Source organism: Sceloporus occidentalis, unplaced genomic scaffold (assembly GCF_023333645.1).
Source record: "Sceloporus occidentalis isolate IW3139 unplaced genomic scaffold, rSceOcc1.0.p SCAF_2, whole genome shotgun sequence".
NCBI lineage: Eukaryota > Metazoa > Chordata > Lepidosauria > Squamata > Phrynosomatidae > Sceloporus > Sceloporus occidentalis.
Window position 1 is genome coordinate 183,978,540 of NW_028316982.1, and position 17,029 is coordinate 183,995,568.

The 17,029-nt window shown below is 41.6% G+C and overlaps 1 protein-coding gene across 2 annotated transcripts in view; it reads left to right on the forward strand.

Moving 5' to 3' along the window:
• Window positions 1-5,588: 5,588 nt before the first annotated feature.
• CDKL5 (cyclin dependent kinase like 5) overlaps window positions 5,589-17,029 on the forward strand; it is a 77,757-nt gene continuing 66,316 nt past the window's right edge. For both annotated transcript variants that reach the window (XM_089511696.1, XM_089511697.1), the window contains exon 1: window positions 5,589-5,726. The gene's annotated coding sequence lies outside the window, so the exon portion shown is untranslated. The remainder of the gene's footprint in view (window positions 5,727-17,029) is intronic.

The following is a 17,029-nucleotide window of genomic DNA, read 5'->3' on the forward strand; positions in this document are numbered from 1 at the left end:
CCGTTGGTAATGGAAATGATAACCGTGATTCAAATATGATTCAAATACTTGGTCCGAAGCGGACTTGCAGCAAGATAAGTCGGTTTATATGCCCAGTCAGAATGAGGTGCACAAGAAGGAGTGCCATAGCTGCTGCTGCATGGCTTGATAACATTTCTCACAGCGTCTGAATGGGCAGGCGCCAATATGGTGCCCGGGCAGGGCGGTGAGGGCTTTGAGTGTGGGGACGCTCAGCTCTCTCCCCGCCTGTAGGATGGTGCTTTTCGCCCATCTGTACTGGGCCTTAGAAAATTAAAGTAGAATAATATATAATACAAATCAAATACTGTACCAACACCAAAGCATCTAGTATTTTCTTGGCTGAAGATTTCAATGTTACAGTAGGGCTCTCTAATGATCTCATATCAAAAGTAGATTTGCATTCTTCTTTTATACTTTTCTTTAACTATTGTTTTACATTTTAGTCAATGAATTACTCTAGCAAGAAGTCACAAAATGAAATGTCATATTCCTTCCTACATACACAAGTGTACAAGAGAATTTTCTTAATCAAGTGAAGTCACTCCCTACCCAAAAACACCACAAAAATTTTTTAGGGTTTTTTCTATAAAGTTAGTGAAATCTAGAAAATTACCTCATCAGAGAAGTTTGGTAAATTATTTATGAAATGGTTTATGTTATGCTCCTTCTCTCAGTACTAGATCCCCAAATTGCCTCCAGTGTTCTGCTTGTGGCATACTATGGGCATTTAGTTGGTCACTGTGTAATACAAGATTCTGGACTATACCTTTTTGCTCTGATCCAGTTGTCTCTTTCGTTCTTACATAACATGTATACAGTGGACTACAGATATAACAATGTGAGGCACTGACACAGTGATATATATGAGTACCCTCAGAATATGCAACTTTATTGTTTTCTTTTGGTAGCAATCTATCAAGAAACTCACTGGTAGAGTGCCTATTGTGCACATGGAAAGCATTTAATCCCTTGTATTAGGGAATACACAGCTCTACAATACCTAAATACCACTGTCTCAAGTGCAGAGGTCCAGTGGCTTTAATGTTGGACTATGACTCTAGAGACCAGGGTTCGAATCCACACTTAGTCATGGAAACCCACTGGATGGTCTTGTGGAAATCATACTCTCTCAGGGTCAGAAGAGGGCAAACTCTGAAGAAATTTTGCCAAGAAAACCCCATGACAGGTATGGAAATAATTTGAAGGCATACAACATTTAAAAGGGAGATGTGGGATGCTTTTTGCTGGGATTTGTAAAAAGCTGCTGGTGGTCATAAGAACCTAATACTGGTCAAGAGGGATCTTCCCATGATCCTACTAAATACAGGTTTGTCTATTTGTCTGTTTTTTCATATGATACTTCTAGAGCAGTTTCTTCTTCTTTTCCTCCCCCCCCCCCCCCCGCTCCAGGTGCCTGATTTGTCAAATCTGCCTGCAATGTAGCATGTGGCCTTATAATTTAAATTATGTCAATTTGTCTGAATGTTTTGGGCCTCCAACCCACAGACTATTGGACAAAAGAGATGCTAATGCTGGACAAAAAAAGATGCTAATTATCCCTAGATGCTAATGTTGACTCAGAGTTCACTCCCACTGATTTTACTGAATGTTATTTCCAAGTAAGAGTGTTCTGAAGGTTTAATCCTGTTCGTGTGTTGCATAGCATTGAATTCGTCTGCAGTCAAACTTCCAAAGGAGTATGTATATTAGGAATGACTGAAGTGGGCAAGGATGTCAGGGCTCCTTGCCAACAGTGGGTTGGGCCACTGAAAGCATGCAAACCCACTTTCCCCCAGCACATATTAATATCAGCTTTGTTTCTCCATTTGAAACAGCAAGGGACAAAGGAGGCAAACGGCTTCCTCAGAAACATTTGCTGAAGTTCAGTTGGCAGCTGCTCTCCCACCTGCTTTCTTTCACTGAGGGCAAAAAGAGCTTCTTAGTGGGGTGCTTTATTTATCTTAAAAAAACTTTTTACATATGTCTTTTAAATGACTTTATACTGTTTTATGTAGTGATTTTAATTGACTTTACATTTTTATTGCAAAGCTTTTTTAAAAATTGACTCTGCCTTGGGTCCAACTCAGGGAGGAAGGTGGCATACAGATGAAATTAATAACAAATAATAAGAGCTTCCATAGGCAGATGGCTCTTCCACATTACACAGTTACAGCACTTTTAACTGCTGTGGCTACATCCGACGTAGTTCATTGTGGCACTTGAGCTCTCTGGATGAGAATTTGAAATACCCCTCCCTAAACTACAAATCCCAGGATTCCATGGGATGTTGCCATGGCAGTTTAAGTGGGATCATAGCACTATAATTCTGTACCGTGAATGGCCCAGGTTGACCAGATGCCCTCTGTTTTCCAGGACACATCCTCCATTTCAACCTTCTGTCCAGGATGAATTTTAAAATGACTTCCATTTTGAGCATGACTAAGAAGTCCCTATATTGGGAGAAAGGCAGGATATAAGTAAATACAATAATAAAATAATAAGCCCATGCAGTAACACCATGTTTGCTGTCCTTTTCTCCTCTGAGAAAAAAAAATGCACCTCAAGCTTTGGGTGCGAGTCTTCGCTGCTGCCACTCCTAGGACCTTATCATACAGGGAAAAACGGGGGTTTAAACAGTGATTATCCTGTGCAAAACGCAGTATCGCAATTAAGATTTTCACACACATCACTATTAAGCAGGCAGTAAACAGGAACAAATCGTTTCTGGGATTTCCCAGTGAATGATTTGTTGCTGTTTATTGCCTGTTTAATAGTGACGCTGTGTGAAAATCTTGTGATATCGCATTTTGCATGGGATAATTGCTGTTTAAACTCCTGATTTTGCCCAAATTTCCCTGTGTGATAAGGTCCTTAGGGGAAAAAATAACCTTAGAAGCCTATCTCCCTAGTTGCAGGGAGAACAGGATGATAAAATATAGTAAATTAATAAGGACAAAAGGACAATAAAATATAGTATATGTAATATAGCTGTAAATAAACCATATACAATGAATTTAGATTTATATGAGTGTTTTCAGCTTTTCTTTGGGCATGTCCTTCATATTTCTTCATTACATTTTGCAGTGCCTTGTCCTTCTTTGCAGTGAGAACATCTGGTCACCCTGGAATGGGCCCTTAGGCTGAATTCAGTCTGCAAGACAGAGATTACCCATCCCTAAAGCGTACAGGATTACACCATCTAGGCTCAATGTTGCTTCTTTTTCTATTCTGAAATCAATGTGATTCATTTTGCAGCTAACATAGGGTGGCTAGAGGTCCTCTTTTTCCTGGACATGTCCTCCATTTCATCCTTCTGTCCAGGAGTAATCCCCAAATGTCCTCCATTTTGAGCATGACTCGGAAGCATGTATTTACATTTCTGAGAATCATAAGAGTTTTTCTGTCCTTTCCCAGATGTCCATTTTGAGCATGACTCAGAAGTTTGGATTTACATTTCTAGGGATGTTTTTAGCTTTTATTTTCTGTCTAAGAGGAGTTCCTAAATATCCCCCATTTTGAGCATGACTAAGAGGCAGGAATTTACATTCATATGAGCGTTTTTAGCTTTTATTTTCTATCTAGAAGGAGTTCCCAAAGGTATTCCATTTTGAGGATGACTTAAGAAGCATGGATTTACATTTCTGGGGATGTTTTTAGCTTTTCTTTGGTCATCTCCTCCATGTTCCTTGAATATCCTACATATCCCAGTGCCTTTTTTGTCCTCCTTTGAGGTGAGGACCTCTGGTCACCCTGAGCAAAAAAGGGCTTTACAACATATTGGTGTTTTTTACAAATATTTGGGTTGTTGTTTGTTTATTTTTTTAAAACCAAACACCACAATCCAGGACACTATGAAGCAGGAAACTTCAGGGCACATTCACATAGAAAGCCTAGGCACACTTCTTTTTTATGAGCAAGCTACATGAAAATAAAAATGCATCACTTGTTGGGAGAGGAAGGGGAGGAAATGAGGGAAAGAAGGAGCAGAGGACGCTGGAGAGAGACACACAAACACACACCACACGAACAGGAGATGAATGCTGAGGAGAAACCCCTACAAACACACAAACACACACACACAATTAATATTGTTGTTGTTCTCCTTTTTAGTCTCTCTGAGCCTCCACTTGCTTCAGTCTCTTTCACAGGCGTTGCTTAGTCATGGCAGCCACAGCTGCTGAGCCTTTCTTGCCTCAGCATCCAGATTTCATGGAGAGGAGGTTTCCCATCTCTTTCCTTCCCTTTCTCATAAATAACCCAGGTTGACACCGCTTTAACTGCCATGGCCCCATGCTTTGGAATTTGTGGGTTTGTAGTTTATTGTGGCACCAGAGCTCTTCGACAGAGAAGGCCCAATGTCTCACAAAACTACAATTCCCAAGATTCCCTAGCACCGAGCCATGGCAGTGAAAGCAGTGTGTGACTGGGTTGTTTCTGAGGTGCAACTTGCCAAGGGATACAGGGAATTGTAGTTCGTTGTGGCACCAGAGCTCCCTGACAGAGGAGGCTGAATGTCTCCCAAAACTACAAATCCCAGAATTCCACAACACTTTAGCCATGGCAGTTAAATCGGTGCCAGAGTGGATTATTGCTCGGGAATCATGGGAATTGTAGTTGAGGCACCACAACTCCCTGACAGAGAAGGCTAAATGTCTTCAACCACCATTCCCAGAATTCCACAGCAACAAGCCATGGGAGTCAAACTGGATTATATCCGAGGTGCAAGTTGCTAGGGAATCATGGGGATTGTAGTGTATTGTGGCACCAGAACTCCCTGGCAGAGAAGGCGAAATGTCTCACAAAGCTACAGTTCCCAGAATTCCACAGCACTGAGCCATGGCAGTAAAAGAGGTGTCAATCTGGATTATTTCTGAGGTGCAGTTCCTGGGAACTGTGGTTTGCGGAGGCACCAGAGCTCCCTGATAAAGAAGACTGCCTCCCAAAACTACAATCCCCAGAATCCCACAGCACTTTAGCCATGGCAATTAAAGCAGTGTGTGACTGGATTATTTCTAAGGTGCAGATTGCTAGGGAATCATGGGAACTGTGGTTTGTTGAGGCACCAGAGCGCCCCGACAGAGAAGGCCAAATGTCTTCCTCAACTACAATTCCCAGAATTCCACAGCAATGAGCCATGGATTATTTCTGAGGTGCAAATTGCTAAGGAATCCTGGGAATTGTGCTTTGTGGAGGGACCAGAGCTCCCTGACAGAGAAGGCTAAACTCCTCCCATTTAGAAATTGCACAGAACAGAGAGCCATGGCAATTACAGCGGTGTGGAACTGGGCTATTTCTGCAGTGCGGAGGAGGAGGAGGAGGAGGAGGAGGAGGAGGCGAGAGCCTGTTCCTCCTCATTCCTGGCTCTGGTTGCTCAGGAACTGTCAAGCCAACCGAGCATGCGCGCGCGGTGGGCGGGGCCACAGGCAACGGAACGAAAAGGAGGCGGGGGAGGAGACTTAGTGCCCGCCCACCGCGGCGCAAAAAGGAAGGCGGGGCGTCGCCCCGATTGGCCCGCGTAGGCTCCGCCTCCCTGAGCTGCGTCCCTATTGGCGGGGAGGAGTGTCAGTGAGTGAAAAGGGACAGGGGGCGAAGAAGCCCACCAGCCTGGGCGGCATTTCCCTCGGCGGCTGGAGAAGGGAGGCTGCTTTGGCTCAGAGAGCGGTGTCACGGAGGAGGAGAAGGAAGAAGGGGCGGAGGAGGAGGCGGTGAGTGACGGGGCGCCCACCTGTCGCCCCTTCTCCCCGGCCTTCAGCCTTCCTTCCCCCGGTCCCATAATAACCGCCCCCGTTTCAGATCCCCATGAGATATCCCTACACCTCCCGAGCCTCCTCTCCAGGAGGGATCCCCAAACGCCCTCCATTTTGAGCATCACTAAGAAGCAGGGTTCACATCAAGCGTTTCCAGCTTCTCTTTGGTCGTGTCCTACATCTTTATTCGACGTCCTCCATTAAGGTTGGCCAGGCGTCCTCCTTTTCCAGGACTCGCCCCTTCCATCCCAAGCCTCCTGTCCAGGAGGGAGTCCAAAAGGTCCTCCATTCCGAGCATCGCTAAAAAGCACGGGAGCCTATACTGTTGTAGTATCCTCCATTTTCCCCCGAAGGTCCTCCATTTTGTGATGCTTGGTCATCCCTGGGGGAAGAGGAGGAGGGCGGCTGGAGATGGAGGTGGTTCAGCATCTCCTTGCCCTGGTTGTTCTCCAAAGGTGATTTTGCCACCCGGTTCCCGGAGGGCTTCAAGGAATAGTACTAAAAGGATGGGCGAGTTTCTAGTTGGCTGGGTTTTGGCTTCACGGGAAGGGTCCTCTTCCCCGCCTTTCCCGCCCCCGCCTCTGCCATCCATCGCTGCCCAGGTCCCGTGTCTCTGAATAGGGTGATGGGGTACAAAAAGGGTGGCTAAAGGGGCACTTGGCTAACCCCCGTCCCTCCTGGAGATGGATGGAGGCGACCAGGAATCAAGAAGGAGAAGGGATTCCTGGGATGGTCCTCTCACCTTGGTTTTAAAACCAGGGCAGAATGAGGAACGCTGCCATCCCCAGAAGGGGAGGGGGAGAGCCAAGGGGGGGTTATGCCATCATCCACCCCTTCTGGTGAGAGTGGCCAAGGGGGCACTCTTCTCTCCCACAACCCTTCTGGTAAACATGGCCAAAGTGGGCACTCTGCTGGGCGTCACCTCTTCTGGTGAGAATGACCAAGGGGGCAGTGCTGTCCCACACCCCTCTGAATAAGGGGGGGGGGGCGAATGAGCACTTTGCTGTCACCCACTCGTCCTGGTAAGGGTGGCCAAGGGGTCACTTTGCTAGAGGTGGCCAAAATGGGCACTTTGCTGTCCCCCACCCTTGCTAGTAAAGGTGGCCAAGTGGGCACTGCTCTCGCCCACCTTTGCTGGTAAGGGTGGCCAAAGGGTCACTCTGCGATCACCTTCCCCTCCTGGTAAGGGTGGCTGAGTGGGCAGTTTGGTCTCCCTCGCCCCTTCTGGCGAGGGTGGCCATGGGGGCACTTCACTGTCACCCACCGTTCTGGTGATGGTAGTGTTCCTAATATTGCCCTGGTTTTAAGATTGAGGTGAGAGGGCCATTCCAGGAATCCCTTCTTCTTCATTCCTGGTTGCCTATTTGTATTCCTGTGCATGTCATACATATGTTCTCGCTCATATTTCCTCTCTTCAAACCCCTCTCCCCGGTAACCAGTTAGGGATGAGTAATGTTATATATGAAATGGTGCCGCAGATTCACATTCTGTCTCTATCTTAGGTCTTTTCTGCCTGTTGTAACTATGAAAAAAGTGATTTTAGGGCTGGAGGATTTACATCATTTAAATATATTTTATGCCATAATTTGTCTCATTTGCTTTGGATGCTTAAAAGACAACGTTTAGCAATTGCACTCTTCTGTTGGCTTTCTGTGGGAATGCACACACGTGTGTGGGAATGTTAATTATCACAAATCACAGGTGGGCTTCAATGGGTGGATCAACCCTCACCCGTTCATGGTGTATATTTTTGTTTAAAGGTACCAAATACTGCCATGTTGTAATGGTGCAGATAGTATTAGGGAGATAGCTAGATATAATGGAAGAATTCAGGAAATACCTTGGAGTGAAGCTATGTTCCTAATTTGCCTCTTAAAAATAGGCTTAGGGATTCCCTGTCATGGTGCCATACCTTGATTGTGTTCTGCTGCACTTCAGATATCAATCACTGCAACCAATTAATGTGTTACAGTTGAAAGTATTATTGATTGATCTGTGTTCTTAGGCAGAGGTTTAAAATATGTGTTCTCTATGTGGAGCTATTTCCTGTGAAAGGACTGGGTTTTATAACAGTGCAGCTCATGTACATTCTTTGGCTTGGACATCATATCTGAATTTTTTCCGAAAGGATCATTGTATATGTTTGCTGAACGTTCCTAACTGACATGATGGGCTAAAATATTGTAATTGTATTAATTTGTTAAAAGTAGAAGTACAAGCAACAAGAAAGCAAGGAAACCAACAATCCTTTTAAGTACAAGACAGCCATGGTGTAAAAGCAATCTGAAAGGCTGGAAGACCAAAATATAAGGACTGATTAGACTGTTTAATTTCCACAATTTCTCATGATTTCTGTTTCATGGTGGGTATCTTTCAGGAACCATGGCCTGGTTTTTCTACCTGTGTGCATGTGCATTATAATTTCCGGCAGTTGTCCAAGGTTGACCCCAAGTGAGGCACTTTGAATAAAATCAGTAGTGGTTATGTATGCTATTTGGGGTAGGGGGATATTAAGGCAAGAGCCCAACATAGGCCCTTATCACACGTGGGGGGGTTGCAGCTCAGATCCGCAGTCACTCCTGTTCTAGCAATGCGAAATGTCATGTTTTTTCACACCAGATCCAGAGTCACTCCTGTCTAGCAATGCAAATTCACATTAAAATGTGATATTTTACCACACCTGGTTGCCCTTCCGAACTGAGGGGGAAGCGGAATCAGTTCAATTCCAAGCAAGTCACGTGATGTGGATTCAAGCAAAGCGGAGTGAGTGCACATTGTATTATCACACTGGAGGGTTCAAAGATTCAAATCGGCACCCTTGTGCATGCTCAGTGGGGCTCTGGATGCTGTCCTCCTTCCCTGCCCCCTCCTTAGCTGTCATCTTTCATCGAGGTGAAGGAGGAGGCAGGGGATGATGAGGATAGGTGGCAGGGTGAAGGAGGGGAGCAGATCGGAGTCTAGGAGGAGGCAGGGGATGATGGAATAGGTGGCAGGGTGAAGGAGGGGAGCAGATCAGGGTCTAGAGGGAGGCAGGAGATGATGGGATAGGTGGCAGGGTGAAGGAGGGGAGCAGATCGGAGTCTAGGAGGAGGCAGGGGATGATGGAATAGGTGGCAGGGTGAAGGAGGGGAGCAGATCAGGGTCTAGAGGGAGGCAGGAGATGATGGGATAGGCGGCAGGGTGGCAGAGAGGAGGAGATGGCATGAAGGAGAAGGAGGGGGATGAAGGAGCAGGACGCAGAGGGCAAAAGGGGGCGACATCGGAGTGATCTTCCACTCCAGACCAATTTGAAGTGAAATCAAAGTGAGCTTGAATGGGAATTCTGTGAATTCCCTTTTTTCTGGAATTCATCAAAATGAGGAGTCACTTTGGATTCACTGCGGAAGCCCCACAGAAGGAGCTCCCATAGAAAGGAATCGTGTCTGAAAACACATTCACATTATGATGTGAATTCGCATCGTTGGACCTGCACTCACGTCGGAACTGAGCTGCAAAAGCTCTAAAAATCTCCATGTGATAAACCTCATAGACAATCTTTTGTGTTCCTTCCCTCCACTTTTGTTGTTGTTGTTGTGTGCCTTCAAGTCATTTCCGGCTTAGGGCAACCTAAGGTGAACATATCATGGGATTTTCCTGGCAAGATTTGTTCAGAGGTGATTTGCCATTGCAATTCTCTGAGGCTGTGACTTGCTTAAAGTCACCCAATGGGTTTATATGAACATAATTTATCATATAACAGTTTCATCATTAAGAAAAAGATTACATGAATTTTGTCTCTTTCCCCATCTGGTATGGATGTAGATCTATTGCTGGTAACATGCTACAATGTGATGTATTGGCTGAATGGTGGAAATAGAGCATTAAGGTGTTTCAAAATAGTCATATGTTGCAATCCCCTGCATAGTTACCAAAGGATCAATTCTCTTTGAACTCAGTGGGCTCTAATGTTGACACAGGATAACAGGAGAAGGCAGGAGTTAAAGTTTATACCAGTAATTAGACTTTGCTTAAAGTAATCAAAATATACCCTTGTAAAACTAATACTGAAATTGATATTCTTCTAAATAAATATATTTAGGACTCTAGGTTTCAGAGCATGCCACATATCTTACCTTGATTACTGTAATAATTTTGTAAGACAGGTCACTATTTCTATATCCATATTAAGAGTGAGAGATAGTGACTTGTCTAAAGTCATGTGGTTGGATTTGAACTGTGTACTCCTGGCTTACAGCTGAAGTTCTTAGCCATGATACTACACTTGTTATTGTAACTAGTGAAGTATTTGAAGTAGTTATGATTCAGTGATTCAGTGCAACCCAACATGCACAGAATCCCTGGCAGATCATACTAATACTAAATTTCAGATTCAGACTATATTTTTAATATTAATGTTCAAGCATTTAGTGATTCATGCACATGATGACCTCATACCAAATGCATAATTTCAGATTGGGTATTTCTTCAAGAGCTGCCTGATGCTTTATTTTTAGCTTTTCAGTATTCTTACATTCTAAAACTTGTGTCATCTTCAATAAAGATTGAGAACTTAGTGTTACACACACACACACACACACACATATATATATATATATATATATATTTGGAGAAAAAAAATGAAACTTAACAAGAAATATAGATAAATTTTGTTAATTTTATTTAAAATGGATGAAACACCTTCCTGAATACTGTAACTGTTACCAGTTTTGCATGGAACCTTTTTATACTTGCTTTCTTACTTAAATTTAATTAAAATATGGAAGAAGTGTACAACATAGACGTGGACTCTGTTTTTATGCATGCTGTTCAGTAAGTCAAGTTGCGTGAGATATGCAAGTAATTGTGCACAGGACTGTAACCTTATTCTTTGAGGAGGAGGGCTATATAGTGCCTAGACTAAACAAGATTTTTGATTAATGCTCTTACTTTGAACTAAAACTTACAAATATTCTTTTCAAATCAATTTTATTACAGCCCCCTCCCCCCAGTTAAACTGTAAAAGGTTTCTTATATTTCATTATATAGGCACTTCGGCTGTGTTTTACTTGATTACATGGGCTTTGGTATCCACTGGGGTTTGATTCCAGGACTTCCCAAGGATACCAAAATCAGTGGATGACCAAGTCCCCTTATATACAGTGGCATAGTAAAATGTTGTCCCTTGTATTAAATAGCAAAATCAAGGTTTTCTTTTTGGATTGTATATATATTTTTGAGTATTTTCAGGGCGTGGATAGTTCAATCCATGAATAAAGAATCTGTGGGCCAACTGTACTTCTCTAAAAACGATGCTACTGTTATTCTATTTTCGTAATATGCAAATATCCAAAATGTGTGTGTTTTACATGTTTACTATGTTTATGTACAGCCTGATCCACTCTGATTAGTAAAATTTATTTCCAGGAAAGTATGGTTAGGAGTTCAGTCTGTAGTAATAAATACAGGCTTGTAAAATTGTTTATCCTTGGAACAGAACTCTTAAGTGTCCCATGAATTGTAATTATTATTGTAGAGACTTCCAGGTAATGTATTAGTATCAGTTAGCAAAGGGTGTTGGAATCTATCAGCTACACAATTTGACTATTAGTTATTTTTGTTAATGCACGGACAAGGACTGGCAGCTGGGTAGGTAGGCGGGATGAGAAGACAGCAAATCTAAAGTGGTTTTTAAAAACACAAAATGAAGAAAAGTCTAGTTAAATCAAAGGTTCTATACATTTTTCAAGACTATGGATAAAATATCTGTGAACTCACTTTCAAAAACGGCAACAGACTTTTTTTGTTAACAGTTTGCAATAAAAATATACATGCATAAACATCCCAGGGGATCTTCTACAGTGTTTGATGTCCAGTTCATAATCATTTAACCCTGGTTACCTTGTACTAGCTGCTAGACGCATAATGCTGCCATTAGTTGTAGTTATTTTAAAAATACCCTCATTGTATTTTCTTCCCCTCCAGCTTTGGAATATAGGCAGCTGACAGCTGGTCAATTGGATTTGGGCCAGAAATGATTTCTCATCCTCTATTGTCTTCTGTTCCTGTTGAGAAGCTTTTCAGGAGTTGTCAGTGGCTGGCTGTGATGGGGTGGAACTAGGAAGAATGCAGGTTTTGCTTCTGTGAACTTCTTGATGTCTGTTGAGTTTGAAGCCATGGTTTTCTGTTTTGTATGGCTGTCACCTAGCTCAATTGATTAAATAAATTGTATGTCTCCAATAATAAAAACTTAACCTAGTACTGAAATATATTACTAGTATCTCAATATTGAAATAGGATGTAGGCTGAGATACTGAATTACAGTTCTAGGATGTAGTTTGCTATTCATATTCCCACGGTCCTGTAGTGGAGGTCACAGTCATGCTTAAGTGGAGACTGATACAGCCAATGGTTAGAATATCTTCCTAAAGTTATAAGGTCAACTAGGCCAACTAATCTTCATTAGATTAATAAAACATATGTATCCTAAAGACATCAGATCTCATTTGATCTTGGAAGCTCAGCAGAGTTAACCCTGGTTAGTACCTGGATTGGAGACCACCAACAAATACAGTACCAGGTGCTATATTTCGGAGGAAGGGACTGGCAAAACCAGCTCTGGTTATTCATTGCCTAAGAAAAACCTGTGAAATTCATGGGGTTACCATAGTTCAACAGGTGATTTAAACATACACACACACCCCATAGATGTTGTCAGAACTGAACATCTTTCCCCATCAGTTGAGTTTCTACAACTACACTAATGGCAAATGATCAGATACCCTTGATTCTTATAAACAGATAATTGAGTTTCCTATTTTCTGAAACTGCTGCACTGCTTTGCTTTTATGTTCCATGTAACACTATCAAAATCAGTGATATCAAATTTGATAGCAAATTAAATTTGTCAAGTAGTTTTCAACCTCCAAATTGTATGGTAGGGGACAAATATGGTTTCTATGGCCTGTTACAGACTGCCAAAATAAAGCTGCTTCGGGTCTCTTTGGAGGTATGCTGTTTAAATGATGCATGCATCCTAAGAATCTGGAAGCTACACCAAAGCTGCACTCCAGTGCTTAGGAATGGAGTGTGGCTTTGGCACAACCTCCGGACTCTTAGGACCCATGCATCATTTAAATAGCATACCTCCAAAGAGACCCGAAGCAGCTTTATTTTGGCAGTCTGTAACAGGCCTATGACCCTGCGGATAGGGACAGAGCCAGGTAGGCTCACACACACTCACTTCTGTAGATCCCCAGCACCATGTTTCCATTTTCTTCCTATTGGCACCCTCCAGCTTTCACAACCATACATAGAAACAGGAAATACAATGGCATGGACAATCCAAACTTTAGTATTCAATGATAGATCTTTGAATACTAAAGTTAGGATTGTCAATGACATCATATTTCCTATTCCTGTGTAAGCTGGACAGGAAAGAAAGGAAGAAATCAACTCATTTGAAATGTGGTGCTGGAGATAAGTTTTGCAGATACAGTGGACTGCTGAAAAGATAAGTAGATAAACACAAATTTGTTTTGTAATGTAGTTCATAAAATTAAATGAGTAAAATCCAGAGAAATATAGGGCTTAAATTACATTGAAATAAATGGAGCTTAAGTTAAATAATGATGATCTTGATCCACTGAAACCCAGTAAAATAGCAGTAATCAGGAGAATAGTTTGTAGCAACATGAGTCAGCACTAAAACAATAAAAGCAGTCTATGATAGGTTAAAATGGACAGGAAAATTAAAAGGTCTTTGCCTGGCACCTAAAAATAGAGGAAGAGTCATACAAGTAGGACTCAAGAAGTCAAAAAAGCTCCCTTATTTGTTGGCACCCATCTCATTTTGTATGAGAGGTCTGTGGAGCAGGACTTCTGATGAAGGCATGATGCATGGATAGGATGGTGTTTGTTTATTTCCAATTGCTTATCATATATTAACATACAAATGTCATAATATTAAGGGCACAAGCTCTGCAGAACTGTAAAAAGTATGCACTACCACTTTAAATTCAATAAAATTTTAGAATTCAGAATAATTTTCAGCTTCACTGGTGAAAGGCTGTTTGCCACTAAAGCTATTTGGGAAAGTGAGCACAGCAGCGCATATTCTTCAGAGGCAGTGCAGCCCCTTCCAGAACAGCTTGCTGTCGCCTTCCTAAATGGATGAACCACCCACCAACAATATTTCTAACTTTTCAGGATTGTGCTTAAGCATGTTGGCTGTTATCCAGTCCACCACCAAGAACCAGTAAGAACCTTCTGTTCAACATATTGAGTATGTGTATTGTCCCAGCATGTGTATAGTACCATCAGCACCTTCTGAGTTTTGTTCAGATTCAGAATATTTCTATGGTCTTCCTTTCCTATTTATCTCTTGCATATCTCCTATCCTCCCTACTGTTTGGCGCTTCCTTGTATAAAGAATTCAGAATTGATATTGACAGTCCTACAAGATGATCTGTAAAATGATGGCAAAAACAACTATTATGGGCAGAATCAAGAATCAAGTGTACATCAGTGGTTTTTCAACAGCCTTTATCTTCAGTATCTGAAGTACAGTATACTTGTTGGTGGTCACTTGTGTTGTATGGCTATAAATAAATGAGCCTTCTCTGAATTGGGCCTTTCTTAAGGAAGAATATAGAAAATTATTATTGGATCATGTTAATATACAGAAAACTTGTATTTTACACGCTGTGTAATATGCAGACTAGAAAGAATATAGCTTTTTTGTTGTTTGGACCATGGTGTGGCTAGTAGAAATGATAACTGACCATAATTAACTGAATAGAGCCAGTGTGATGTAGTGGGTTTAGTGTTGAACTATGACTGGAGACCAGAGTTCAATTCCTGCTCAGAACCCACTGAGTGACCTTGGACAAGTCACACGCTCTTAGCATCAGAGAAAGGCAATGGGAAACCTCTGAGCAAATCTTGCCAGGAAAACCCCATTATAGGGTTGCTGTAAGTCAGAAATCACTTGAAGGCACACAGCAACAATAATTAACTGTAACTACAATTAGTTTTAATTACATGCTAGGCTAGAAACCCATGAAGATTAAAATCTGACTGTGGTTAATACTTGTCAGCATCTGTAACTTTCAACTATGGTTAAGAACAGCATACATTAAAGGAATTGGTGGATAACAGTAAATCTATCGCATCATGGACCATTCCTGATCTATAACCAGAATTTTGGACTATGGGAATTATGTTTGCACCAGCCTTAAATGCAGGATGGATTAATTTGTTCTTGCTGGTTAAACGCCGTGTTGGTTTAAATAATTAGTTGTTTTATTTCATTCATTTAAATTAGAGGTGCATAACTGCACAGAGGGCATGTGCCAATTCCTGCTGCAGGCCAGTGTGTTGAACTCTCATCACTTCTGGTCACCCTTTTCAACTGAAGACTGGACAAAGAAAAGTGGTGGGAGGTCGAGAAGACTATGTACCCTTTGGGTCAGTTTTCAGGTAGAAAATCATTCAAAATTACTCCATGGGTGGGGTTTCCAGGAGCTTTGAGAGCCACATGCAGCCCATAGCCTTCACTTTTCCCACCCTTGATTTAAAATGTAACTTGTTCAGTTTTGTCATTGTGGCTTCTAGTAAGGTTTAATTTGTTCTCAGTAATACTGTGGTCTGGATAATTTTGACTTTGATATTTAATTATATGTCTTTATACTTGAGGACCTAATCCAGTTCCTTGTAGCTGCTCTTACTCTTCTGATTTCTTGACTACAGGCTTCGTTTTGATTGACTGGACCAAGATAATAGAAAGTCTTTAACTATTTCAGTGTCTTCATCATCTACTTTTAAGTTATTTAAATGTGAGGCTAGTTTATTTTCTTGATTTCTATTGTATCATTGCTTTTGTACTTCCTTAACTTTCACCAGTAGTCATTCTAGCTTATTATTATTTTCTGCTAATAATATTGAGTCCTCTGCAAATTTCAAATTTCTGATGTTAATTAAAGGTTTCTGTTTTTTGTAATCAGGGCATTATCGAAATGTATATAATTTGTTTGATATGATAAAACATAATGGCTTAAAGCTATGTAAAGTCTGTATTGTTTAGGAACCTAGTCCAGAATCTCTGATTAAGTAAAATTAAGGTTTCCGATTGACTTTATTTCTTCAAGGACACAAAACAAGATAAGCTAAAGACAGTGACTACAATCCGCTGCCCCGGAATTCTCCAAGGTTAGGATTGGATGAGAAGTAAGATTCTCCTCTCTATAGAAAGTAGATACCATGTGTTGAGTTGAATAGATGTAAATATATTACTGTCATCATCATCATCATTTCTCCAGATCATCAATGCATATTGTTAGTATTCCATCTTAAAAGGAAAACACTTTCCACACTCTTTCTTCTTTTTTTTTTTGTATAGAAATTTGATAGAACGAAAATAACCAATATGTCCATTTGAATTAAATTCAAATGCTATTTTAGTCTAATGGCAGAATTTTAAAATGCTTCCTTTGACTGATAATTGTAAAGTAGTTAATGATAAATGAACTAGAAAAAGTAGTTTAAAATCACCCAGGAAAACAGTCACCGGCAAAAAAAACATAATGACATAGCTGATTTGGAACATGAGTAGTTTAATCTGTTTACAGATAGTTTAAAGGGGAGATGCTAAATGGCACAGTTCTCTTCCACAGATATCATAATCTGTAGTAGTTCTTATGGAAGTAATCTATTCCGCTGATATCTGGGTTGCATACAAATCAGAGTAAATGCCTTGAATTTGTAGATGTGCTCTTGTAATCAGTGCTGAAACACTTACATTGATGTATTATGTTAATTTGCTTCTTATAGCAGGCAACAGCCTTCTGAATCAATTACAGTTTCTAAGCCATTCTCATGGGCAGCCCCATGTAAAGTGCATCATAGTAGTGTAATGTAGGCATTACCAAGGCACAGAGGGCAGTGGGCAGTTGTCATCTTTCAGCAGTGGTAGCTTAAGCTGGTAGAAGACATGCTGCTCCTTATTTGTCGGCTGGATACCAACCTAGGAACCACATTTTTCAGGAAGTGTAGAGTGCCAGCACTAAATAAAAGTATAGTGTCTTAGCTTGCTTTAAAAAAAAACCAGCCAGTCAACTATTACAAAGTTCAGGAGTAGCATTTGCTGTACCAGGAGCAGCTGTTAAGTGGAAATAAAACTGGGCAGTCAGTCACCACGCCCCCCACTCCACCCCAACGCCGACGTTTCTTACTGGTCAGTACAGCCCCAAAATGAATTGCAGTGAGATGTTCCAGGACAGCTCCCT